This window comes from Zophobas morio, unplaced genomic scaffold (assembly GCF_036711695.1).
Source record: "Zophobas morio isolate AGI-343-1 ecotype UQ-CSIRO unplaced genomic scaffold, CSIRO_AGI_Zmor_V1 ptg000009l, whole genome shotgun sequence".
Classification (NCBI taxonomy): domain Eukaryota; kingdom Metazoa; phylum Arthropoda; class Insecta; order Coleoptera; family Tenebrionidae; genus Zophobas; species Zophobas morio.
The window spans coordinates 2597439-2623669 of NW_026972114.1; the positions used below are offsets into that span (position 1 = coordinate 2597439).

The following is a 26231-nucleotide window of genomic DNA, read 5'->3' on the forward strand; positions in this document are numbered from 1 at the left end:
AATTTCTTCACTTTGATCGTAAGGAAAATAAATAATAATTTGAATACGAAATAATAATTGATCATCGAGTTTTTTGTATTGACTTTCGTACTCAGTTATAAGTATATCTGTTTAACAGTAAATTTTCAAAAGTTTAGATTTTTCCAATGTAATCTTGGGCTCTAAAATAAACTGGTAATGTATAATGTATAATTATAATTGAGTATTTTCGTGGTTGATCTTTAAATTATTATTTTATTTCGGTAAGAGAGTGTATGTATACTCGTACCAATACATCGGGTATATTTCTGTTTTTGTCTTCGTTCGATACCACTATATTTACAGTATTTACGCAGGTATACGTTTCCGCCCCTAAAATCCCACGTAAATACAGTGTATGGAATGAAGACAGAAACAGAAATATATCAGATCTGGCGATTCACATATAGTTTTACAACACCTTATCAAAATTTAAAAAAACCACTATGGTATCATTTGAAATTGATTGTTAAAGATTATATGGTCAATTAGATGTGGGTCGTCGTATTCTTTAAAAAGTGGCCTTCATCAGTGAATTTAATGCTTAATTAACAATTAATAATTATATTCAGCGCGAAAAATACTACGGCTTTATTAGAAATACACCAAAGACAAGTTTTGTCATTCTAATAATTTCTAATAATTATTTCTGTAAACTTGTTCACTATTTAAGTTTTATTTTGTAAGTACCTGCTTGGAAAATTATAAATAGAACATCTGCGGTAATATAGGGAAGACCCAACGACACAAACAAAGTCATAAAAATTCTTTGTCCATTGTCCCTGAAACGGGACAAGGTTTTTAAGAGTTCATTCGTCGAATTTTGATTTCATAAAGACGTTTATAAAGCAATGATGGGTACCAAAAAAATTAGAGAACCGAACCTTTCTCTTGTATCTGTAACTCACTTCATTTTTAATGCAGTTTTGTGAAAATTCTGCCATTCAGTGTGAGTTGTATTTACACTAGGTAAGTTAATGTAATTCTAATGAAGTAATCATTTTCATTTTTACGTGCTTCTGTTGTTTTTGATAACTGTACGTAAATAACAAAAACAATTTTTTCAGATAAGCTGGAAATACCACCATTAATCACTGAAGATACTCCCGCTGATTTTGAAGAACTTACGGTGATTATTTTTGAAAGTGAGGCGCTTTTCCATAAAATGTTGCAAAGGCATGTTACTGCAATTTTTTATGAACTAGGCGCTAATGAACAAAATTTTACGCTAGACTTGAAACAAATATAAAAAATATGTGCGAAACAAAAGAAATTCTAAAGGAAACGAGTGAACAAATCTCCAACATGAAAACGTCATCAAATCTGACAAATCAAAAAAAAAAAAATAATAGAAGATATGCCGCCAAGACCACAGCTGAACAAATTTTGAGGAATTAGAAGATTATCTTTGCCTACTACAACAAGCAGGTTTCTTTATAAGTTAAAAAAATACAATAAATTTATATGTACTTATTACATATAACATAATATTGGATATTATATACAGGTAGATGCCTGTAATATGATAACTAGAGAGCGGATTTCTGTCGGGCTACGTCACGGTTCTATGTGGGGACGCGTGAATCGCTGCGAATCAGTAGCGGGTGATAATCAGTGCATTTAATTTTCACTTATTCCATAAATACAATTCACGAAGCCTTAATTCGTAAAACAGCTAGGTAAATGAGAACGGGAATTAACAGCAAAGTACAACGAAGCACCGTTATTTTATTCTAAAATAGACAAAGTGCAGCCAGTAACTGCACTGAATTCCCATCCCGCACGAGCCGTACCGAGTTTGGCCTTGCCAAGCCCGACAGAAATCCGCTGTCTAATGATAACACTTTTTAGGAACCTACTAAACATGACACATTTCGCTTAACACGTTACATACATAGTGGATTACAGAAAAGTCTTATAGTGAAGCATCCTGTATGTTATACATACGCGGTGACTTCCAAATAGATTCGGAAAAAAAATTATTTAATCGTCACACGGATTCAAAGTAATTAAATTGCTGATCTAGTTTCAAGAAACAAATACGGAACATCTAGTTAAATGTCAATGATGCGGCAATGATTTATAAAGTTTCCTTTGTGACTAAATTTTTTCTTTGTTTTTGCTGTGTGTTGCTTAGATGAAAACAAATGTCGCTGAATGAGGTGTAGATCTTGATATTTTTTCCCCTGAATTAGGACTAGATAAAAGAAATTACTTAAAATTTTCTCTATTTCGTGATGTGGTTTTATTTTCCGAACTTATTTCAGAGTCACTCGATGTATACACATAAAAATCTTTTCTTATTTCAGGAATTGCTATTGTCCCAGATAGGTGGTAATGGGAAAAAGAACAATGTGGGGCGTGTATTAAAAAAAAATTTCAGCGAATTTGCTGTAGCTGTTCGTTCAATAGGAAAATTCTAGAATGGCTGGGACAAAAACAATGAATATCATGAAAGGTATTTTTTTTTGCAATAAATATAATTATTACAATTTTTATTTTTGAAGAAATTACAATGAAGACCCATTCCGCAATAGAAAAAGAAGTAGAACAACGCTGCTCAGAGTGGCTACGGCATTCTAGTCAACGCCTGAAGAAAGAAAAAACAACGACAGTTTATAGTTTCTGTGTCTTTTTTTAAGTGTAAATTATATTGTATTATTTTCAAATTAAGAAATCATATATACATATATTTATTTATTTATATTATGAATTTATATTACTTTTTGTATTTTATTACTTATTACATATTATATTTTTTCAAACATTGAATAAAATAATAATTTACTTGAATTAAGTTCTGTTAGCTCTAAATTTTACTCTCCATATCCATATCCCTAAATGATACATATAAATGGTAGCTAGACTTTTTGAAATGCCTATTCATATCGCATAGATTATGTTAATAAAACATACTGAGAGTCATATGTTTACGATGTTGCCATATAGGTATACGTAACGTCTATGTACATTTAATACGTTATATTGGAGTTTAAAATAAAACGTAACTGATACATCAAAATATAGAGAATCTAGCGACGTACTAACGCAACGTTATGACGATGTACCAGCGAGCACGTTTCTAGTCTGAAACAATGTGGATGTCACCGGTATGTTACAAGCATGGGTGACTGTTAATTACATTACATAAGACAAGGAAAGCAAATGTACGCAGTATGGGATGTAACAGCTAACAAGGTCGTAGACAGAGTTAAGTGGCATGAACATCGCTACGCCGTAACTGTGTTTACTGGTAATAAACTCAGGTTGTGGCAGCGTCGCAAATGACTCTACAGAAACAGAGATATTTCCAGGACATCCCTAATATTAACTTTGAAACTGCGTGAAATATCTGATTATGCGATTTTCGCACCATACGAGAGTATATCTCCCTGAATTTACACTTTATTTTTATGAAAAGAAAAGAAAACGTACACACCAGCCAATGACTTACTACCATCTGTTTCCAACATGTACGTTGCGACAAGGACGGCCATCACGCTTTAGTATATTAACAGAATCTGTTACCAAGATGTTACATATGTAGGTACATAAAATGCCGCCCATGTTGTCACTACGCAACAAAACTTTACCCCTAGCCGCTGTATGGTCGCTTACTAAATTAAAAACAAGACTGCGTTCGAGAACGTATGCAATAACCTTAATCAAACTTGATTGAGGTACTTACAGATGACGTTGAGCCTAGCTCTTGCCCGAACTGCCTTATGAGGCCTTGCCGGTCCCACTTGGCACTCGTATTCGGCGTCGTCCTCTAGGGAAGCATTCCTCACCCTCAAGTTAAATATTCCGTGATGACGGTCAACGATCACAGAGTGTCGAGGCAAACCCGGAATAACCGACGAGGACCCTGTGGACAAACAGAACATGATTTAATTAACGTTGTAGGATTCGTCTTTAATTAGTGTAAGCGGAATTTTTAGTGGAGGTCTTAAAGGCGACAAAACCAATCAGTTTTAATTATTAACCCCCACTTAAGACAGATATCTCAGACGCCCAGGGTGAATTTTGAGGGCAGTTAGTCAAAGTCCGTGAGAGTCAGTGTAAAGTATAGTCTATTTCAGAACTCTGTTCGTCTAAACCATAACCCGGGGTAATTGTAAATCAACAATTATCACCCAGTAAGTAGGCTTTTAACGGACTTCCTTTCTTAAAGAACAAGCTGTCCCCTTCTTTTCGCCGGTAAGCGTTGAATTTAAGGGTGTCCTTGTCTTTCAGTATAGAGCAAATGAGTTGAAGCAAGAAAACCATAGTGCACTTTCAGCATGGTTGTATGATATACGCAATGCTTAAAGCAGTGACGTCAAAAATGTCGAAACACTGCATTTATATGTACAAGAGAAACTGAAATACCAGTTTTTTTTAAAGGTAACCTATTTCTTTATTATTTACAATTAAGAAAACAAAACGAATCGTTTGCTCTATTGTTGCAGTAACTTTTGAGAATTATCATCTCTCAAGCGATCGACCGTTGAGAAACCCTAAAATCTGTCTAAGTTTGGAGCAGTTTATGGCTTAAATAGACTTTAGCCGATGGGGCGTGAAGGCCCAGGTGTGTTGTGATGGCCGGAATCGGGTTGTGTAATAAGAGCAAAGAGTTGTGTGTTAAGGTGTTGATAAGAGAAGGTGGCAAGTTAGGGTGAATCTGTCCACGAGAGAAGTGTTGACGCGTAAAATCTCCAACAGATACCATGGTATGTAAAATAGCCGAAGAGCTATAAGGTTATATGACCACCATATAAGTAGTTGACCGCAAATAAATCCCCCCTTTGTGTGGTTCGCACTAAGCTTACTGGCCTTCTAAACATTTCTTGCTTAGATTTAGATATTTAGTGAAAGCCGCCCCTGAACAAAACAACAATCGGTCGAACTGCAGTGGACACGTTATTTACCACCCTAAAACCTTTTCTATTATAAACAATGTTACCTACCTAATGACCGAAGCCCTTAGATAGGTCACAGCTCCGGCAGCTCTTCGTCGGCTGGCGTCGTGGCTCTCGGGGTAGTTGTTTTTTTTTTGGTATTTCGTTTTTTTTTTTTATTGACTAACGTTACCCAACAGGCCAGAGGCCCAATTACAGGGTAACGGGGGACATACACAACACCCAGATCAGGGCGGGAATCGAACCCACGACCCAAGGTGTGGCAGGCAAGCGCGATGCTACCTAACCCACCCGGGTCCTCCTTTTATGGTCGTTGGAGAAAAAGGAAGGGCACCACCACGACAAAAACAGGCTAGGACGAGGGTCGTGGGCCTCGGCCTTTAAGCCGCAATAAGAATGCATATTGACGTTGAAAAGAGAGTAGTTAAGACGCCAACAATTGTGTTGTGATTAAGGTGTGAATTATGATTAGAATAAATAAAAATAACTATGCCTGATTTTTCGCAATGTGAAGTTTGTCACAATGGAGTTAAAAAAGATGAGCGTGTTTGCTGTGACTTATGCAAGGCCCATTTTCATGGTACTTGTGCTGATCTCTCCCGACAAGAAGTCGCCTGTTTGAGGGGGGTAAATAGAAGACTACAATTCTTTTGTAGGAACTGCAATTTGCTGGACACTTTAAAAATGTTACAAAATGACGTTAAGGAATTGAAAGAAAAACTCAGTGAACGAGATAAAAAACAGCAAGGTGAGTCTTCTTATCTTGGTGTTATCAATGAAAGTCAGACCATCAGTGACAATCAGCTGTTTGATGAACCTGAGGAAAGGCAACGACGTGGATGTAATGTTATTATTAACAACTTGCCTGAACTTGATGAAAGTACCGTTACAGTTAATGACAAGCAAACCTATGAGTTAAATTCTGTAACTAAACTCATTGCGCTCCCTGGTGTCGAAAATATTGAGATTATAAAATGTTATCGGATAGGAAAAACTGTAACTAACAAACCTCGCCCGATCCGTGTAATTCTCTCCTCCGCGATGACAGCAAAAAATGTAATTGTCAAGTACAAAGCTCAGAATGGAATTTATGTTAACAGAGATTTAACTAAGATGCAACAAAATAGAGCTTACACAATAAGGAAGGAGTTCAAAAGAAGATTAAGTGTTGGTTATAAAGACATAAAACTGAAATACATGAATGGTATACCCCAAATTGTTTCTACAAAAAATCAGTAGATTTCCAACAGACTAATTTTTCTAATGTAGCATTTTTTGAAATTTTGTACCAAAATGTTACGAGGTTTAAGTTCAAAAACACAGAATTGTTTTCTTAACGTTTGTTCCTCTGGAATGGATATTATTATACTAACTGAAACTTGGTTGCATTCTGGTATTTCGTCAAGTGAATTATTTCCTAACCAATTTAATGTTTTACGATGTGATCGTCAGTATAGCAAAGGTGGTGGTGCTGTGATTGCTGTTAATACTACAAGGGTCTCAGTTCAACCACTAAATCTTGTTTCCCCAGTACAGCAAATTGATTTGGTTGGAGTGAGGGTATTCTTGAAAAAAGATGGCATGTTGATAATTAGAATGTATATTCCTCCAGGTCTACCTATATCTTGTTATGAACAAATGTTTGAATAATAATAATAATAATATATTTCGTGATAATCATTACAAAAAAATGTTTCACATGTCCGTAAACTTAAATTTAATAAACTCAGATGTAGAATAGAAAACGTTATTAATTAATAATTCTTTGACAACTTTATAAAATACATTCTCAGGTAACTCTTTTAATGACACTGGAAATACATTAAATAGTGTAATACAGTAATACCGTAGAGCTGTTCTTGTTCTGGTTAATCTTTGAAAATCTGTTTGTAGCCATTCTTTATATCTTGTTTGATGCTCCAGGGATCTAAACTGATTTGGATTAGCTTTCACATATCTAAGACAAGCATAAATATAAGCTGATGGTAGTGTCATAATACATAAATTTTTAAATGATACCCTACAGTCATCTCTATAATTTAGCCCGGCTATAAGGCGAATACATTTTCTTTGGATAGCAAATAATTTTAACAAATGATGAGAATGACCCCATACTAAAATTGCATATGATAAACAGTTATGAATATATCCAAAATAAGCTGCTCTTAATGTTATTTCAGACACAACCAGTCGTAGCCTGCGAAGTGTGTAGATTCTTTTTGATACTGATTTGCTTAACTTAACAATATGTTGTTCAAAAGTCATTTTTTTATCCAATATTATCCCTAGCATATTAATTGTTTCCTCAACAGTATCCAGCTCTCGTAAAGAAAAATATAGTCTTTGAGTCTTACTCTCATTCCTACACAATTTATTGGACAAGAACCAAATATTGATTTCATTCTCTGCTTGAGTAATTTCGTTTATTAATTTCTTTACATCCTGATTACTACCCGCTAGTGTCGTGTCGTCTGCAAACAAAATAAAGTTGGTCATGAAAGAACTGCTTGGTAAATCATTGATGAATATTAGGAATAGGATGGGACCCAAGACAGAACCTTGAGGAACACCATATCTTATTAATTGTCGTGTTGAGTTTACGTTTTTATAATTTACATACTGGTACCGATTTGTCAAATATGATTTTAACAATAATAGACTTGAACTATCGAATCCATAAAGTTCCAGTTTTTTTAACAGTAAATCATGTGCGACACATTCGAATGCTTTAGTTAGATCAAGGCATATTGCATAGGCATGTTCTTTCTTACTACATGCGTTGAACACAATTTCCCCCACTTTATTTACTGCCATTGTAGTTGAGTGGTTCTTCCTAAATCCATACTGATTATGACAGTATAACATGTTTTGTTCAAAGTAATTATTTATTTGATTTTTGGGAATTATTTCAAATATTTTACTAATTGTTGGAATTATGGATATTGGACGATAATTGTTTAGATTATCCGTACCTTTTTTGAAAACAGGAATTATTTTCCGAGTTTTAAAACATCCGGATATACACATTCTCGTAAGCATAGATTTATAAGCTTTGTTAGTGGAATTATTATTACATTATCTCGGAACCGATTCTTATCATTGGGAATTTCAATATTCCGGAACTTATTGAATGGGAAATAGGTACAAGGATAACTCAAATGTTCAATATTTATAGCCAATTTTTATCACTAAACGATTTGAAACAGAGAAATAAAGTTTGCAATAGTTTTTCTAAACTCTTGGACTTAGTGTTGTCAACGGATTCTTTGGCGTTAGAAGTTTGGAGACATGAATATCCATTAGTTGATGAAGATGCACATCACCCTTGCTTAAGAATTGATGTAACTACACAGGGGGAGCCAGATGTGATGTTTCAAAGACAAACAGATTTTACAAAATGCAACTTTTATAAAGGGGATTTGGAAGGTCTAGGCACAGTATCATTACGACAGGGTAAAATCGTTGAGTATAGAAATAAGACGTGAAGTAAAAAAGGAATATGCAATGTTCATCAGGAATACGGAAAACTCTATCAAAAATGACCCGAAGAAATTTTGGTCATTTTTTAACGCTAAGAGAAAATCGACGAGCATTCCAGGTAGAATGACACATGATGGGAACGAATTAACCACATCAGCGGATATTGTGCAAGCGTTTGCTGATCAATTTGTCCGTGTCTTTTCAAATAATGGTGCTAATCATAAATCTGATTCCAACTGTGAACTGAATGGTACATTCTGTGAGTTCTGCGATAAAAGTTGTTGTGCTAGTAAAGATTTTTACAACTCCTGTGATTCTCATCCTATATTGTCAAAATTTGTCATCGATCGTTATGATATACTGAATTCTGTTAAAAAACTCAAGAGCAACTTTGTAACTGGACCTGACAACATACCTGCTTTCCTAGTTGTTGATTGCATTAATAGTTTAATAGAGCCTTTATTGTACATATTTAACTTAATCTTAACAAAATCTGAATGCCCTGTTCTGTGGAAAGTATCTAAAATAAGTCCTGTTTATAAGTCCCGAGAAAAGTGATATAAAAAACTATAGACCTATAGCATTATTACCAAATTTTGCAAAAATATTTGAGTCAATTACTTCGGGTATTATATATTCTCATGTTTGTAGAGATAATTCCAGAACAGCATGGTTTTGTGAAAGGTCGGTCAACAATGACGAACCTTTGTGAATTTACTCAGTATGTGTCCAATGCTTTAGACAGGCGTTTGCAAGTTGATACTATTTATATTGATCTGTCTAGGGCATTTGATACAGTACATCATTGTATTCTTTTGTATAAATTGAAATCGTTTGGTATTAGTGACCAATTATTATTATTGTTGTTAAAATCAGTTATAGTAGGTAGACAACAATATGTTGAATTTGGTGGTCACAAGTCCTCAATATTTAATGTTGGTAGTGGAGTTGCGCAGGGTAATAACTTAGGCCCATTGTTATTCATACTATTTTTTAATGATGCAGTAAGTAGTCTTAAATGTCGTACATTTATTTATGCTGATGACCTGAAAATAGCAAGTGTGATAGAGATGTTGAATATTTTCTATTATGGTGTACAAGAAACAAACTAATTTTGAATAATTCTAAATGCAAAGCTATGTGTTTTACGAGAAAGAAAAGTTCTATAAGATTCTATTATGACATCAGTGGTAAAGTTCTTGAACTATGTTGTCAATTCCGCGATCTTGGTGTTATAATGGATCAAAAATTAACTTTCAGTTCGCACATTGAATATATCACCAATGCTGCTTTAAAAACTTTGGGATTCATTATAAGGGCAACACATGATTTCACTGACATTTACTGCATTAAGTTACTATTTTATACGCTAGTAAGATTAAAAATGGAGTACTGTAGTGTAATTTGGAAACCTTATCAGCAAATCTACATAAATCTCTTAGAGAATGTTTTACGCAAATTTTGCAAATACTCCTATTATAAGAAGGTTCGTACCCGGTTAGCCACTGTGAGCAGCGTGCTCTTCTCAGTATTATTGATGAATACTCTATGTTGTCAAGAAGTAACTTAAGTTGCTTAATATTTTTACAAAAAATTGTAAAAGGAGAAATATCGTGTGCTAATTTATTAACTGAGGTACAATTTTATGTTATTATACCGGGAGCCAATTTCGACATCCTGTGGAGCGGGTAATGGAGACGAAGTGGCTTTGCCAATCCACTTGGCAAAGAGTCTCGAAGTGCGTATCAAAAAAACAAAAAAAAAAAAAATAGACCGCCAAAGGCATGGCAAACTTCATCGTACGCGAAATAATTGTTGTTTTTTTTTTTGGGTTATAAGATGGGGAACTTGCGATACAAAGCGACGTCAGGGTGCTACTGGCGAGGTATTGTAAGCCCCCTCACAGGGCCAAAAAGGCCATGAGCTTGTTGGGGTCTTTTAGGTAAATTCTATTAAGTAAATTATGGCGATGCGAAAATAGGCTAATACGATAGTGAGACAGCGACTTGCGTTTAGCTCGTTTTTCTTTATTTTTTACTAACAAATATTATAATAATTGAACTGCAAAAGGCTTTTCCATAAAGTACACCTACGCGAAGTATATCTCGATCGAGACAAGATCTGACCAATGAAAGCGCACAATTCGACTGCCCACGTGATGATCACTTCAATTTGTTTGTTTTGACGCGGTGACTCCGACTCGTTTCAATGAATATAGTATACCACCCCCACTGTAGTGGGTTGTCACGTCAGTATTTAAAAATATCCATTTAATTAAGATCTTCAAATCATTCCGTTATAACTTAGTTCCATTAAGTTTGCTCTAGCGAATCTAGTGGAAGTTTTATCTCGATCTAGCGCCTTCCGCGCCACAACTTGTGTTTTTTAATTCTCACGGCAAGAATGAATTTAAAATAGAATTCGATTATTTATTAAAAGATATCAATTCTTCAATTCTTTAACTTCAACAAGTTGTTTGATAATCAAATTATTTGAACACGTCCTCAAGTTGGTACTAGACAAGCAAGCCGCTTTTCTATTGTCTGTTATTTACAATGGAGAATCAGAAATGATGCTAAAACTCCAACAACTAGAAAACGAATGTTGTTGATGACACGTTATGAAAAAACGTTTATGTAATTGGCTGTACTGTGTCGTATTTTGCGATCGAGAATATTAATTTCATAAGGGTTAAACGCACGAATGATGAAAAGGTTGATATGATCTTGATTTTTGGAGAATGCGGAAAGAATGCCGTTGCAGCAGCAAATCTCTACGAAAGGAGATATCCCGATAGGCGACATCCATCATCCATCCGACCAAATCTTCAGATGTTTAGAAAAAACGTTAAGACAAAATTGGCCGAAAGAAACCAGAAATAAAGGACTTACCGCTACTGGTGTCGAAAATGAAATTTTTGAAATATTTATAGCACGACAGGTAGGAATATCTCAATCTTCCGTTTCAAAAACTTTGAGAGCGAATCAGTTCCACCCTTACCATGTGACATTAGTACAAGATCAAAAAGAAGAAAACCTTCCAGGAAGAGTACAAATTTGCAATCTTATGCAACATCAACTAGTGTTGGACAACAATTTTTTATTCAAAGTTTTGTTCACCGATGAAGCTAGATTTGACAATAACAGGGTTGTTAATCGGCACAACTGTCATTATTACTCCCAAAATAACCCACACTGGATCAGAACAGCTCATTTTCAAAATGTTTATCCCATAAATGTGTGGGCTGGTATTATTGCAGATTACGTAATTGGCCCATACTTCTTTGAAGGCAACTTAACAGGACACAGGTATCGATAATTTTTGGAAAATGATTTTCCGAGGTTATTAGAAAATGTTCCTCTCAACTTCCGAAAAGATCCGTGGTTTCAGCAGGGTGGGGCACCACCTTATTATCACAGAGTCGTTAGGGACTATCTTGATGAGACGTTTGCAAATAAGTGGATTGACAGAGGTAGTGTGAATGCATGGACCCCTCGTAGTACCTACTTAACACCGTTAGACTTCTTCCTCTGGGGGTTGTAAAAGAACAAGTTTACCAAAGCCCGATTCGTAATTGTGAAGATTTAAAAACCAGAATTAGAAATGCATGTGCTCAATAACTCCTGAAACACTTGCCCACGTCCGGTTGTCTTGAGTTACTGATGTAAATGCAGACTAAAAAGGACTACGTAAGTTTTATTTGGGTGAGGGTATGGGTCAGTCCATTATAAGCTTAGCGCGATAAACGTACTCAATGGCACACCTTTGCTCAGAGCAGGTCATATGAGAACGCTGACAAATCTAATTTAGGTTTATACTACCACGCAAATTCATAAAGTGGTTCGGTCTTAGTTTATGAAAGAAAGTTTATTCTGGCTTTTGCCTCCGGCACTTGATTTGTTTATGAGTTGCAAAAATCGTTTTCCTTGGAAAGTCGGTACGTTTTTAAAAACTTAAAAACATTCAGTGAAAGTGATTTTTTTACATATGTAACGAATTTTTGTTATGTAAAATTCGTGACATTTTGCATCTGCTTATGATATCTTCCACATAATAAAAATTCCTACCTAAGACGAACCTCTCCTTCATCCATTGCACCTGACCCGCCAAATTAGCCACCTCGCATTCCAGCATCGCCTCACCACCTTCTTGCACTTGAACATCCCGACGCTGCACTCGGAAATATTGTTGTCGACCTTAGACCAAACTTAAACCGACGGTCGTTAAGCACACTGCAAAAAAGGAACATTGTTAAAAAAGAGTAACTGCAACGAGGGTTGCCTTAAAAATTTAAATTTATGGGATATGTACGCTGATGTGTAGCTCCTTTGATCCTTGTTCCAAACCTTTTCTCTACGCATTATTTTTTATGTTGGCTTGTTTTAAGGGGGAACGCTAGACGACAGACAAGCTTGAATTGGGCGCCATTTGTTGCCTGAAACGCAACCAGCAATTCTTCTTTATATCCACCTGACGCGCTGAGATACACTATTAAGGGACAAGGGCCATAAAAACGTCGTAAGCCGACAATGAAGAATAATGATAATTTATGACAGGCTGCCACAACGTGAATATATTAATTTTAATATTCGAGATAATTATTATATTCAAACACATTTGGACACAAGTCTTATCAAGCCCCCCTATTAATTTATTCGCCTAAATGTATTATTAATACCGTTTTCTTGTTATATAGATAATAAAAGAAGGATTTGATACGATCGGTAATATACAGAACGAAACGGTATTAGGGTTTTTAATTTTGATAAATAATTTTAAACTTAGATGGATACAAATTATAATTGTGCGGATTATGAATATACAGGGTGATTTAAAAACGTTTGCAAAAATCCAATAGCGTACTATACAAGTCAATAAATATGTACAGGGTTATGACCAGTGGTTATCTATTATTATCTATATATAGATAAAATCAAAATTAAGCACAAAATGTCTGCATATAGATAAAAAATACATACCGCAGAAACAGATACAGCTTTTTTATTTTACGTTTCTTTAGTAGTTGGCAGTTTAGTTATTGTAATAGTAATTTTGACATTTCATGTTGGTGATGGTGGTTCCATACAAAAAATACAGATAAAAGTTCGACTAGTAGGTACGTTCTGTGACTAATACCAAGCCAATAATCTGTTTACCAAAACTCCCATATTTTAAATGTACTGTACCATCATACTCTATATTGTAACCTTCAGTATTATCCATCTTTAAATATAATCCTGAAGGGTAATAAATCTGATACCATTAACCATAATCCACTATTGTTGAATGTTACAACAACACCTTGTGAAGGGGGTATTTAGCAGCGAAATCCAAAGTCTTACACCAAGAAAAAATAATTTAGACGAAAGACATTTGAAATATTTATTTTAAAAGATTCATTAATATATATTTTGCTTTGCTAATTAATAAAACTAATAAACATATTTACAGTTTGGGAAATTTCATTCTACCCTATAACATTTTATTGACAAAACGGGACGACAGTATGGTAAGAAATATTTATGGCTCACACCAGTGCATCCGAATTTGTCAGAGAACATTTAGCCGGTGGTTGTACTCATTAAATAATGCTTTCTAACATCTGGGGATTACCGGCACGCGACAACTTTAAGTTATAAATATCTCTTGCTATTGTACGGTTCGTTATTGCCAATAAAATTTTATAGGGTAGAAAGAAATTGCCAAAACTATATAATAATAATAGAAAATATATAAAATACAGCTTCTGTTTAACACGTGTAAGTAGCCAAGTGTATCTACTACTTATCCCAGAAAGGAGGTGTTTTAAAAAAGCCCTACGTGCAGTAACTTCTCCCTACACTGCTTACTTGAAAAATAGTTTTACAAAAAGTGCTCGTATATGTTTTCATTTGCCGAGAGATCATTTTCGAAATATATTTATAATGAAAATATGCAAGTCTTGGTGATAAAAAATGTACTCCTAATAGATTATCAAAGTACATAAAAATATAGAAACAAATTTTATTTATTTAAAAAAAATCTCTCGCAAAGACAGGTTCTTCTTTCTTCTTGAATCAATTATTTCGGGCCATAATGCCCCAAAGTAAAATCTGATAAGTTTATCTACCATCTTTTCAGATATTTCTTCGTCTTTGTAATTTTTTTTTATATTTATTCCTTTGGGTGTTCACTGTTCACACAACAAACTAAACTTGCGAAATACCCGTAACAAGAATTTGTCCCTGGACTTGAAAGTAGTAATCATGATTTTTTTTTAGTTTCAAATCTCTACCTGTCAGTGTACAAAATTTGATTATTTTTTTTTCTAACCGCTTCTTCGGGAGACAAATCTTGCGATTTTGAAGGGCATTTAATTTCGACTTAATATTGTGCTTTGGCTTTAGCCCCTTAAGTAATACAAGTTTTAACAGGTGTATGTCAAATGAGGTTACAGTACCTTTTTCAGAATTTTACGATAAGGCTGCACCGTACACTTGGTCGTATAGCCACCCTTTAAAGAGAAATTGACCCCTTTGCCGCCATAAACTTACTGATTACAGAATTATAACCTTGCGATAAGTTGTTGGTAACATTATCTGCCATCCTTTCATTTCGAAACAAAATTTCATGAAAAAATCCATTATTCATCAACAGTGGGACAAGATTTTGTTCTCCAACCTCCACTTTTTTTTACAGATTGTTCAGTACAAAAAGAAGTTAATTTTGATACGTAATTTCGAATAATATGATCTTTACGTTCAATTTTTTGAAGATTAAATTGTGAATTTTAGTCCCATTTGACCTTTTGGCAATAAATTATTTTTATGTTAAACGAGCCATTATTATGCGACTTTGATAGAAGTATAGACAAACAAAAAACATATTTGTTTAAAAGTCACAAATTACCGGCTTACATACAGCCAAAAATTATTCTTGATTTTATTAAACCGACAAAAACGAATCACTTTGATAGATTTTTGTTTTAATTTTTAGTTACTTACTAGATACAAAAAATAGACACTTCTTGAAACTTTGGCCAATAAAACAACTGATAACAAGTTTTTATTATTTTTTTATGAATCGTTTAAAATAAATATTTCAAATGTGTTTAGCCTAAATTATTTTTTCTTGGTGTAAGAATATGGCTTTCGCTGCCTAAACACCCCCTCCACAAGGTTTTATTGTAAAATTCGGGGAATAGTGGATTATTACCCTTCAGGATTATATTTAAAGATAGATAGAACTGAAGGTTACAATATAGAAAATGATGGTACAGTACATTTAAAATATAGTTTTGGTAAACAGATGATTGGCTTAGTATTAGTCACAGAACATTACTAGTGAGCTTTTTATATGTATTTTTGTGTACGGAACCACCATCACCAACATGGCATGTATTTTTCATCTAGATACAGACATTTTGTGCCTAAATGTGTTTTTATCTATATACAAATAATAGATAACCAATGATCATAACCCTGTTTATATTTTCTGACTTGTATAGTACGCTGTAGGATTATTGCAAAACGTTTTTAAATCAGCCTGTATATTCATAATCAACACAAATATAACTTATATCCACCTAAGTTTACAATTATTCATCAAAATTCAAAACCAGTATTAACAATACATTTAGGCGAATAAATTAATAGACGGGTTTGATAAGCCTTGTGTCCAAATTGTGTTTGAATATAATAATTATCTAGAATATTAAAATTAATATTTCCAAAGAATACGGGAAATGATTATTCTGTGCTATATGTATGTTGTGTGCAGCCTGTCATAAATTATCATTATCCTTCATTATCGGCTTACGATAGTTTTGTGGCCCATGTCCTGTCAGCGTCTATCTCAGCGCGTCAGGTAGATTTAAAGAAGAATTGCTGGTTGCGTTTAAGGCAACAAATGGCGGACAATTCAAACTTGTCTGTCGTCTAGCGTTCCCCCTTACAACAACGTAGGTTTCATTTCTTACATTGAAGTTCTGTGTCGTTTACCTCATCCACAGGGGCTAAATTAAGTATAAATTAATAACGGCAGAATTATTTTAAACCTCTGCCATCCCCAAGATAATTATTGCCTTTGCAACTTATTTTCGCACATAAAAAGCCACAGTGCCACAGTTAGTTACAAAATAAAAATCCTGCACTTACATATCTGTCGTGCGTAATCCACAGTGACCACAAAAAAGTAATCCTATAAATGAACGTAATCACTAAATCACTGAATCATTCACAGAACAAATGGAATTTTCGTAGGTGTTCCACCCTCACGCAGCGTCGAAGTCAATCACTTTACTCAAATGTACACAGAACTCGTGTGAAGAGTTATTACTAGAGAGCGGATTTCTGTCGGGCTAGACAAGGCCAAACTCGGTACGGCTCGTACGGGATGGGAATTTATTGCAGTTACCGGCTGCACTTCGTTTATTTGAGATTAGAATAACGCTGCTTCGTTGCACTCTGCTGTTAATTCCAGTTCTCATTTACTTAGCCGTTTGATTAATAAATCGTTATTTGTATTTATGGAATCAAGTGAGAATTAAATTCAGTGATTACCTATCACCCGCTACTGAGTCCCGGCGATGCAGCGCGTCCCCACCTATATCGTGACGTAGCCCGACAGAAATCCGCTGTCTAGTTATTACGCACTAATGAACCACATAGTTAAGATAGTTAGTACAAATAATCTCGACCTCATCCCGTTGAGTAACCGTGAAATAATCACTGAAACCATCAATGGGCAGGTAGTATTTTGACAACACAGCACGAGTACTTCACTATCGCTGAAACGATGAATGAAATTCGGCGTTAACGTGAAACTTTCAGCTTTTTCAGGCGGACTTCATGAGGTCACAGGATCGCGAACTGTCATCGAGATTTTCCTGGCGCCAATTACAATGTAGAGGTGGGGAGATCGATTTAAAAGATCGGAGTCAAATCGATTCACTGCGAGTACGTCCGATATCGATATTTTAAAGGCTAAATCGATTTTTACTCAGAATTTCAATTATGTTATAAATAATTTGATGATGCAAGCGTATTTTTTGAATGCCAGAAGTTATAGAATATAGAATAATAAAAATTAAAAAGTATGAACTAGCGAAGGAAAATTTATTAGTGCGCATGCACCTGTCAATATATTTCCCTATTTCCGCAGAGACTTTAAATATGTATTGTTGCGGAGTTGGGTTGTTATTAAATCCACCCCTAGATCTAGTAGAAGAAAAAAACAATTCGAGGTGGTCTTGGCTTAACTTACACGTCAGCAAATATTTCAGAGTGCCTTGCTCAACGACATATTCTTGAACTTGTGGTTTCGGGTTGCCGGAACGGTAAACGATAATTAAGGGAGGTAAGAACAATTTTATTTTGCGTTTACCAAGTACAACCGATTTGCATGAAGTTTCGGTACGCGAGAGCTTCGCGGTCCAGTCACATTGCAGATGGGAATGGCGCATGCGTGATTTTAACGAAATGTCAAATTGAATTACATGAGAATTACAGCTTAAGATTACTTATTACAAAATATTTACAGCTCGAGATATATTACAGAAAATTTACGGCCTAAGATATTGTGGTGACCGAATTTAAATCAAAGTTTTCGCGCTGAATTAATTGACAACGGCGCGAAATCACATTTGAATAATTTTAATTTGAAAAAAAAAAAAAGAGTTCAATCACAAAAAGGAAATCCTTAAACATAGGCAACCAAATATGCATGGATGGTCTAATGCACGTAGCGCTTAGGAGTTAGTTTGCATGATCTTTGGGTTAGATGGCAGCACGTAGCGCTAGGGTAATTTCAGTTAGAGGGTTGGTAGAAAAGCGGCATGGCGGTAGAATGTGTCATTCTGGTGTGTTTCGTGTAAGTGTAACCACGTGGTAAGCGCTAGGTTTAAATTAGTTGGTTTGGTAGTTAATAAAACGGGAGGAAGCCTTTGTTTAACGACGATCAAACGTATTTTTCATAATGATACAGTTGTCCCCAACCCGCGCGGTAAATTCTTGCGCCCTTTTAATCGAAAATTGCAGACTTCCGGTCGGACGCGAACACGTGTTGTGAATCTGTTCTTTGTTTGAAAATTCACAAATCAAGCTACTTTTTCTTAATACTCAGCTAGAGCAAACACAATTTAACAATCAGGATTATTTAAATTAACCATTTGCTAGAAGATTTCATGAAATTCACTTAGTCAGGAAAAACACCTTATGTTTAATTACGAATAGGTCTCTGGATGCATATACGTAAGTGTTACATTATAACACTTCTAAATTCTTCACACAAGATTGCTAAGAGTTCATTTACGGCAGTTAAACAAGTTCATTATACTGCGGACTGGCGGGGGGGTTATGATATTTTCTCCCCTCAGGTGGTTATCATCGTTATCACGATTAATTCATCGGGGCATGTTTCGCAACGCCAGATTGATTAATTAATTAAGGCATGCCCCCAACGCTACAGAAAATTTACATTACCGAGACGCTTTTTCCTCGCAACGATTTTGGAACTTACATCACCGAGACGCTTTTTCCCTCGGAGCGATGATTGGATATTTTTGTGTTTGTTTGTTTATGTGTTTTGTTGGGGTAACCAGTTCGTAGTATTTTAAACTCTCAAAGTAAATTATTTTTGAAGTAACCAACCATTTAGATCATGATATAATTTGGCATAATGTAAACTCTTTGTTTGAACCGTTGATAAAGTGTGGCAAAAATTAATCTCCTGTAAATTTTGTTAACTCTGCAATTTTCACATCATACTATATTTCTTTAATCTCACAATTTTAACCTCAGTAATTTTATTTGTTGTATAATTTTAATTGAACGTAAATCTCATGTTCTACAGTTTTAACCTCACATAATATTTCTATTTGTACAAGTTTATTTCGCACCAGATCTTTGTTGCATAAATCCTTGCTAAGTTTTGTTTTGTAAATACTTTGTTGATGAATGTTTCTATGATATAAATTAATTGATGTCCAACTTTAATCTCACATACGAATTATTTATTGTTTAAAATTTCACAAGGTTGTATGGCGAATCTAAATGTTGTTTATTGCTCTTTGACACCTTAACACTTGTTCAGTTGTTGTTAATATCAGAGTTATAAGAGATTGAATATTTTAAAATGGAACTGAGGTTAAATGACACAGAAAACGTGGCAGAAGCGAAGTTCGGTTCCTAGTCGAGCTGGCGAGATTTATCGTGCCACCTGTACAAGTCCACAGGTTTGGATAGATTCAGGGGCGGCCGCCGACTTTGTGAATTTCTCGATTTGGCCCAATAGTCGAGATTTCTACGGGTTGGAAGACCGTAATGGCCTAGTTCCGCAGGGCAAAGTTCGTCATGGGATATGCGTGTGGGGTAGGCTTTGCGATAGATAGAATCACCGTCGCGGGGGGAGAACAGTTCCAGACCGGTAGCTCAGACTCCGCTTATGCCACAACGCTCCAGGGGTACTTTTCTTGTGGCCCTGTTAACTGCCGTAACTTAAAAAAAAAAGAAAAAGAGATCGGCCGCCACACGCCTGTAATAACTTGTGTATTTGCATCCAGTTACTTGATTCAGCTTTTGCTTTGTTTTATTAAATTGGTGATATTTAAATATTTGCATTGATTCCAAACAGATGTACAGAATTTCCGTTTGTTCGTTTTTCGTGTGTGTATGTCTGTCAATTCGCGAGTGTTTTTCTTTCACATATCTTAAGGTGTTTGAAATGTAATATGTCGTCCGGGAATAAAAACCAAAAGGGGGTTTTTGCGCTGAGGAGTAAATCTTCGAAGCGTCTTTTCCCCCTGTGAGGGGTGCCGTACTCCCCCTCCAAACCAATTTTTGTCTATTATTTCTTGCGCTCTCGACCGTGTATGCACTTGTATGAAAGAACGTCTTCCCGCCATTTTTCAAAAACAAAAAAAAAAACACACAACGTAGGTTCTCATTTGTTAGACGATCACAGCCAAGGCCAAACTTTGAATTTTTGAATTTTTCGCGGGCCTTTCAAACTGTTTCAAGGTCAAATTTTTAAGGCGGGAAGTTTGGGTTATCACAATATGTTTGTTAATCATATTGTAAAAAATCGCGCCGATTTGTGGGAAACCTCACTTTCCTGCCCGCGCGTGTGGTGTAACCGTGGCTATTTGTCTCTGGGGCGAGGTTTGAATTTTGCGCCTGTACGGGTAGGTTGGTATTGTTATTGGCACCCATGGTTGTCGTTGATTGGTGAGCTGTCATTTTTCCGACATTGGTGACCTTAAACCTGACAACAGAGATATTAGAACGTTTTGTCTTCACTATTATTACGAAAAATTTGTAGGATGTTTTAACTACTTCGAAGGAGCCCTCGTAGGGTGGTTGTAGGAGTTTTCGTACGGAGTCAACACGGACGAAAACGAATTTTGCTTGCTTCAGTTCCTTCAGTATGTGTACGTACGACGGGATTGCTGTGGGGTTTTGCAGCGGAGTATTCACTTGTAGGTGCGGTTGCATTGTTCTGATTGGAAGTGATTCCATCGAAGATGTTATCTGGAAGTCGAAGTGGGGTCCCCTACACTAAATCGGAGGTAGATGTGCTGATGTTTTCTTTAATGGTTGTTCGCAGCCCAAGTAACACTAAGAGCAAGGCTTTTGTCCACTGGATGTCGTGGCACATCAGGGAAGCATTCAGAGATCGGTGAAAACGTTCCACAATGCCGTTGCTTGCTGGGTGATCAGCTGTTGTCTTGATGTAGTGTGTGCCCAATATTTGGGTCAAGAAACCGGTTATCACAATATTTTTAAATTTAAAATTTCCACTTTCGAAGGAATGGGAAATACATCCTGCTGAAAAAATCCATTCTGCAGATCCTCATCATCTAGCTAGATGATTGACTCTAAAATTTCAGTTCTATATCTGCATTCAGTGTTCCTAAGAAAAGATTAAGATGAGTCCTCACGGAAGCTAATGGTAAAATCTGAGCGAGCCCGAGCAGCTGTCAGCATTTTAGGGATTGTCGAAATTAGCCAAATACACTGACGTCATCCGAGGCCATCAAGATGGCAGCGTTTGACAACTAGCCAATTTTCTCATAAGAGTCAATGCTAATATTTTCGGAATTTATTTAAATTTGAGAGTGTGTCAACTGTGTTTTTATAGTTTGGTAAGTTTGTTACAGTTTCTAGACTGTGTAGATATCTGTAAAACGCACTATAACGTTTGAATATGCTTAAAAAAATAATGTTTTCCAATGTGATGTACAGGTTAACTTTGCTGCATCGTATATTATTTGTTTTGCAAATTAATTCTTTGTTAATGTACATCAATGTTTTTTAAATACACTAGCATCTTAATATTACAATATTTTGTATTTTAGGAGAAAATTGCTAAATTTTGTGCTGTTGTGGGTTGCGCGAATCGAAGCACCAGAAATGCGGACAAATTTTATTTTCCTTTCGCAGCAATTAGCAACAATAAAGGTAAATATATACAGGATGGGGAAAAAGGCGGAAGCTTTGGTCAAAAGCCTTGAAACGAGTGGATTAACGAAGCCAAAGTGAAGTATTCCTATGTTTGTTCGGATCATTTTATTTTAGGTACAGTACCTACCTATTAGATTTACAGTTTCTAACAAATTACTACATTGGTGCTCTTTTAGGTAAACCTGCAGATTTGTCGGATGTGGACCATCCTGATTATGTTCCATCACAAAATTTAGGATATCAAAATAAATCCACTCATAATACTTGTAATGTTGAAAGACACAGTTGTCTAAAAAAGAGAAAACTGAATAAATGTCTCTTTTGAAGACACGAGTTTTATTGTGGGTTATTTTACTTACTCTAAAAATAAAAAAGTTTAGAATGGTATTCATTGTTATGGTAGGGACATCGTCTAAACACAAACTAGAATCACTTGCACTCATTGTATGTATAAGGATTTAAGCCGTTTAAATTGTTTAACTTTTGTACATATCTGTTTTTGTCTTCGACGGAACGACATCGTGCATAATCTCTTAAATTATCCATACTTTAAAAACAAATCACACACCTTCACTTAAACCCGTCACAGTAACCTCAAACGAAAATATTAATTTCCGATTTACCGCTTAAAACACACGGATGTATTTTGGATGACGAGGAATTCAGACCAAAACAGTGTTGTGTATTTTTATTTTTATTATGTATTTCTAAACTCAAATCGCCAAAAAAAGCACCCTCATGCACAGAAAAGATACGAAAGAAGCTATTCACATGTTTATTTTCTAAATAAATACCCACACTTTTAAATAAAATGCGAAAATGTTAACATTGTCGCTTATGGAGTTTCACGGCGCTTTTCAAACGTTGAGTTCCCGCCACAACATGACGTCACGTGTTATTGGCTAATTGACCCTTTTCCTGTAAGCAAAGTGAGTAGACATTATATAAATTCCAATGATACAGAGTGAGACAACATCGCGCAGGCGAAGTCAGATTTTTGGAGCGCCAAATTAAAATTAACCAATGAGCGACAGATTACGCATGTGTTTCCGGTTGCATTCTGTCAAAACGGTTTGTTGTCACAGGCCTCTGCTCTGCTGCCGGAGTGCCGGATACTATTTCCAAAGTGGTTTTGAAGATGCGTGCGCACGAAAAGTCACTATGGAAGTTTTACGATCTTACAGGAAAAGGGTTAATAATCATTAACATTATTTACAACTTTAACCTATTTTATATGCGCCGGCCGGCCGTGCGGGTCTTCCAGCAGCGTCTACCCAAATAAATTTTATAAAGTTTGTCTAGAATTATAAGAATTTTATGGGCTCCCAAAGTTAATTCGTTTTATAGCCCTGTCGTCAATTTTATTGTACAGTTGAAGAGTTTGCTTGTAGAACTACCTGTCAAGGGAAACCACCCGATGTTTGCTACGCGGTCAGTCAGGTAGCAGCTTGAGGGATACAGACAATAAACAATAGCAAACAACTTAATTGAAGCTATGAGCGGCAAAACGGGCTAACCCATTTAAGAACGAATGCCAAAAAATGGGATACATATTGCAACATATTTCAAATATAAAAAGACTGTGTTGGCTTAAGAAAGATACCAAAATATTGAAAAAAATTGCTTCTTTTTGGTTTTTGTTGTGGATTAGTCCACTTTGCTATTGATGTATATTGTGTTTAGCTCAAAATTTAATGAAACCAATATAAGAAAACATAATTTATTAATGCAAAATAGTTATTAAAACACAATTTTTTTTCTTTTATTCAAAAATAAAAAAGCGCCATAAACCTTGAGAAGAATATTCATCTCAATTTTCTTCATTTTCTGACTCCACACCTAAATCTCCCCCAGTTCCCTGAGCAGAAGCTCGAAGGTTTTCATAAAAGTCGTGAAAAACAGGAGGAATGAATTTTATTAGCAAGAGATCTTTTTTTTTTATCGTTGATTAGGTTTCCATTTCGGTAAAGCAATTGCAGTTCTGGTTTCCCTATTGTTGCTTTTCTTTTACCAATATCAACAATTTCAAATGGTACGTCATTCTGATTTGAATGTTTGAACTGAATATTATTAGGACATTGCTTTTGAAATCGTAACCACTGGATGTTTAACCACAACACTTTGATTTTTGATTCTGCAATTTTTCTGTTTGTAATGTTATTTTCAAGAGCTTTGGTAGAAAAAAAATTGGCACTCGTCATTTCAATTACTTTAAGCGGATCCTTCTTCCTGGCTCAATATGGCTTGGTCCGTTTTGCTTCCGTGCTGATCACAAAATCTTAAAATGGCAAAACAGTATTTGTGCGGCAGTGCGGCCACCTACTGTTAGAGGAAGAAGATGGCTTAGTCCATTTTATCATAAAATAAATTAAAAAATTGCGATTTGTACAGTGACAACGTCCCTGTTGCATAGAATAAACTTTTACGATGGTTTAAGCCAGTTAACTTCACAGTGGTTCATGCTCATCATAAATTTTAAAAGTGGAAGACCAGTAACCGGAGCGGTGCTTAGCTACCCTTCTTCTGGTTGAACAGTAGCGGCGCATGCCAAGGCGGTGGGACACTCAGTGAGTGAACAGCTTACCCAGCCCCTTGTAATGATATTGTAAAATTTTATTGTATACAACAGAAACGTTTCTATTTACTGTACCTGCCTGCCTGACTGCCCGGCGCGTGGCGAACTTGGGTGCAGTTAACATCGGCTTTCCCCAGACAGGTTCTTTATCTGTACAATAAAATCGACGAAAGGGCTTTGGGAGTCCATAAAATTTTTATAATTCTAGACAAACTTGGGTGAGGGTTAGTTAGGAAATCCTATTGTATGTTTATAGACACTAATTAGAAAGTCAGAGCCATAAAAACAAATATCGTCAGACAACCTATATATGTGTATTGAAAATCTTCAAAATGCAGGAACAAAATATTTGATTGATCACAAACTTGACATTTACAACGTGAGATAGAAAAGCGCATGAAAAATCGCACTAAAAAAAGTAACATTATTATTATTATTATTATTACCCAGTAAACACAATTACGTCGTAGCGATATTAATGCCACTTAACTCTGTCTACGATCTTGTTAGCCACAGAACAGTCAATATAGAAGAAGCGCAGGCTCCATGTATTTCATTGGCAGCAGCAGTGACATTTCTCGACGGTCATGTTGCGATGTAAAAGTGTGGGAAATTCAAATAAATGCATGCTACGTGTATTGCCAGTTGCATACTCCAGCATCGTGTCATACGGATTGCCTACCACTACTTATTTGTTTTATTAATGGAAAGAAATAAAATTCATAAAATTTTACAAACGAAGTATATTAAACATTAAAAGACTAATGTACAATTCAAAAATTAACAATAAAATAAAAAAACAATTCTGTTATAAACAAAAAATTAACAAAAACACAAACCTTCCACCATAGTACTTCTAGACGTCAAATGGGAGTACCAGATCCATTCAAGGGTTTCCATTTCCTCCAGGTTATTTTAAAGTAAAAGGTACTCACATTGAGTTCATTCCAAATACTTCGAAGTACGAAGTGATGTTTTGCAATGGTGTTGCCCCTGTTTCAAGCGCAAGCCTCAGTCCTGAAACATGGTTGTTATCAAACAATCAGCACATAATTATATTTTTATTACCTTTCACATAAATTCCACGGTCACTTGCGAGAATTAAAGCCGTGAAACACATTTTATTCCAAAACATCACACTGCATCGCACAACATTGACATATGTCAGTAAAAGACCGGGAAAAATCTGGAGCCCACAGCCACAGGCTGCATCTGCGCAGTGTGCTACTAGCCGCCCCTTGCCCCTCAAAATGCGATGCCGGCGTCCACAAGCTAAATGTCATTCATGTTGCCTATTCGGCAATACAACCTTCACCCCCGTGTTGTTAGCTGTTAGAGCAGCTTTCAAGACAAAACGGTACAGGTGGTGGGAGTGCGCAGAACATTGTTTTGGTTTGGCCTTACAAATATCGTGCAAGCAGTGGCAGCGGCGATGAATATTTCGATTTTAAATATTAAAATATTATTGGGGTTAATAAAAATATCACTTTTCTATTTTATTAGCGTTGACATTATAGAAAAAGAATTTAAACAATTATTAGTGCTATATTTGATGTATGAGTTGAATAAAAAAGTAAGTAAAAGAAGTAAAAAGGTAATTTTTAGTGAGCAATAAGAACTGTTAAATTAGGGTACAGTCGAAGCTCTAGTTATAAACGACAATTATGCTAGAATATGAACTGTGATTATTACTTCGATGTTAAAGACAGAAAACGTTAAGCCTTATTATAATCCGACTTTACGGTATCGATAAATTGTGCCAGAAAATAAAAAAACATATAATTATAGTCATAGGTTGCTTATTCTCAGAGTTTTAAG

The 26231-nt window shown here is 35.5% G+C and overlaps 1 protein-coding gene, 1 long non-coding RNA gene and 1 pseudogene across 2 annotated transcripts in view; all 3 read right to left on the reverse strand.

Moving 5' to 3' along the window:
- Positions 1 to 13622, reverse strand: part of LOC135125932 (nephrin-like) — a 35238-nt pseudogene extending 21616 nt beyond the window's left edge.
- LOC135125673 (CTP synthase-like) overlaps positions 1 to 26231 on the reverse strand; it is a gene marked incomplete at its 5' end in the record, with an annotated part of 671166 nt that overhangs the window by 186180 nt on the left and 458755 nt on the right. The window lies entirely within an intron of this gene.
- On the reverse strand, positions 25142 to 25711 carry LOC135125584 (uncharacterized). The gene is made up of 2 exons (XR_010279907.1): positions 25482 to 25711; positions 25142 to 25430 (listed from the first exon to the last, which is right to left on the reverse strand). It is a non-coding gene; the product is annotated as an uncharacterized LOC135125584 (long non-coding RNA).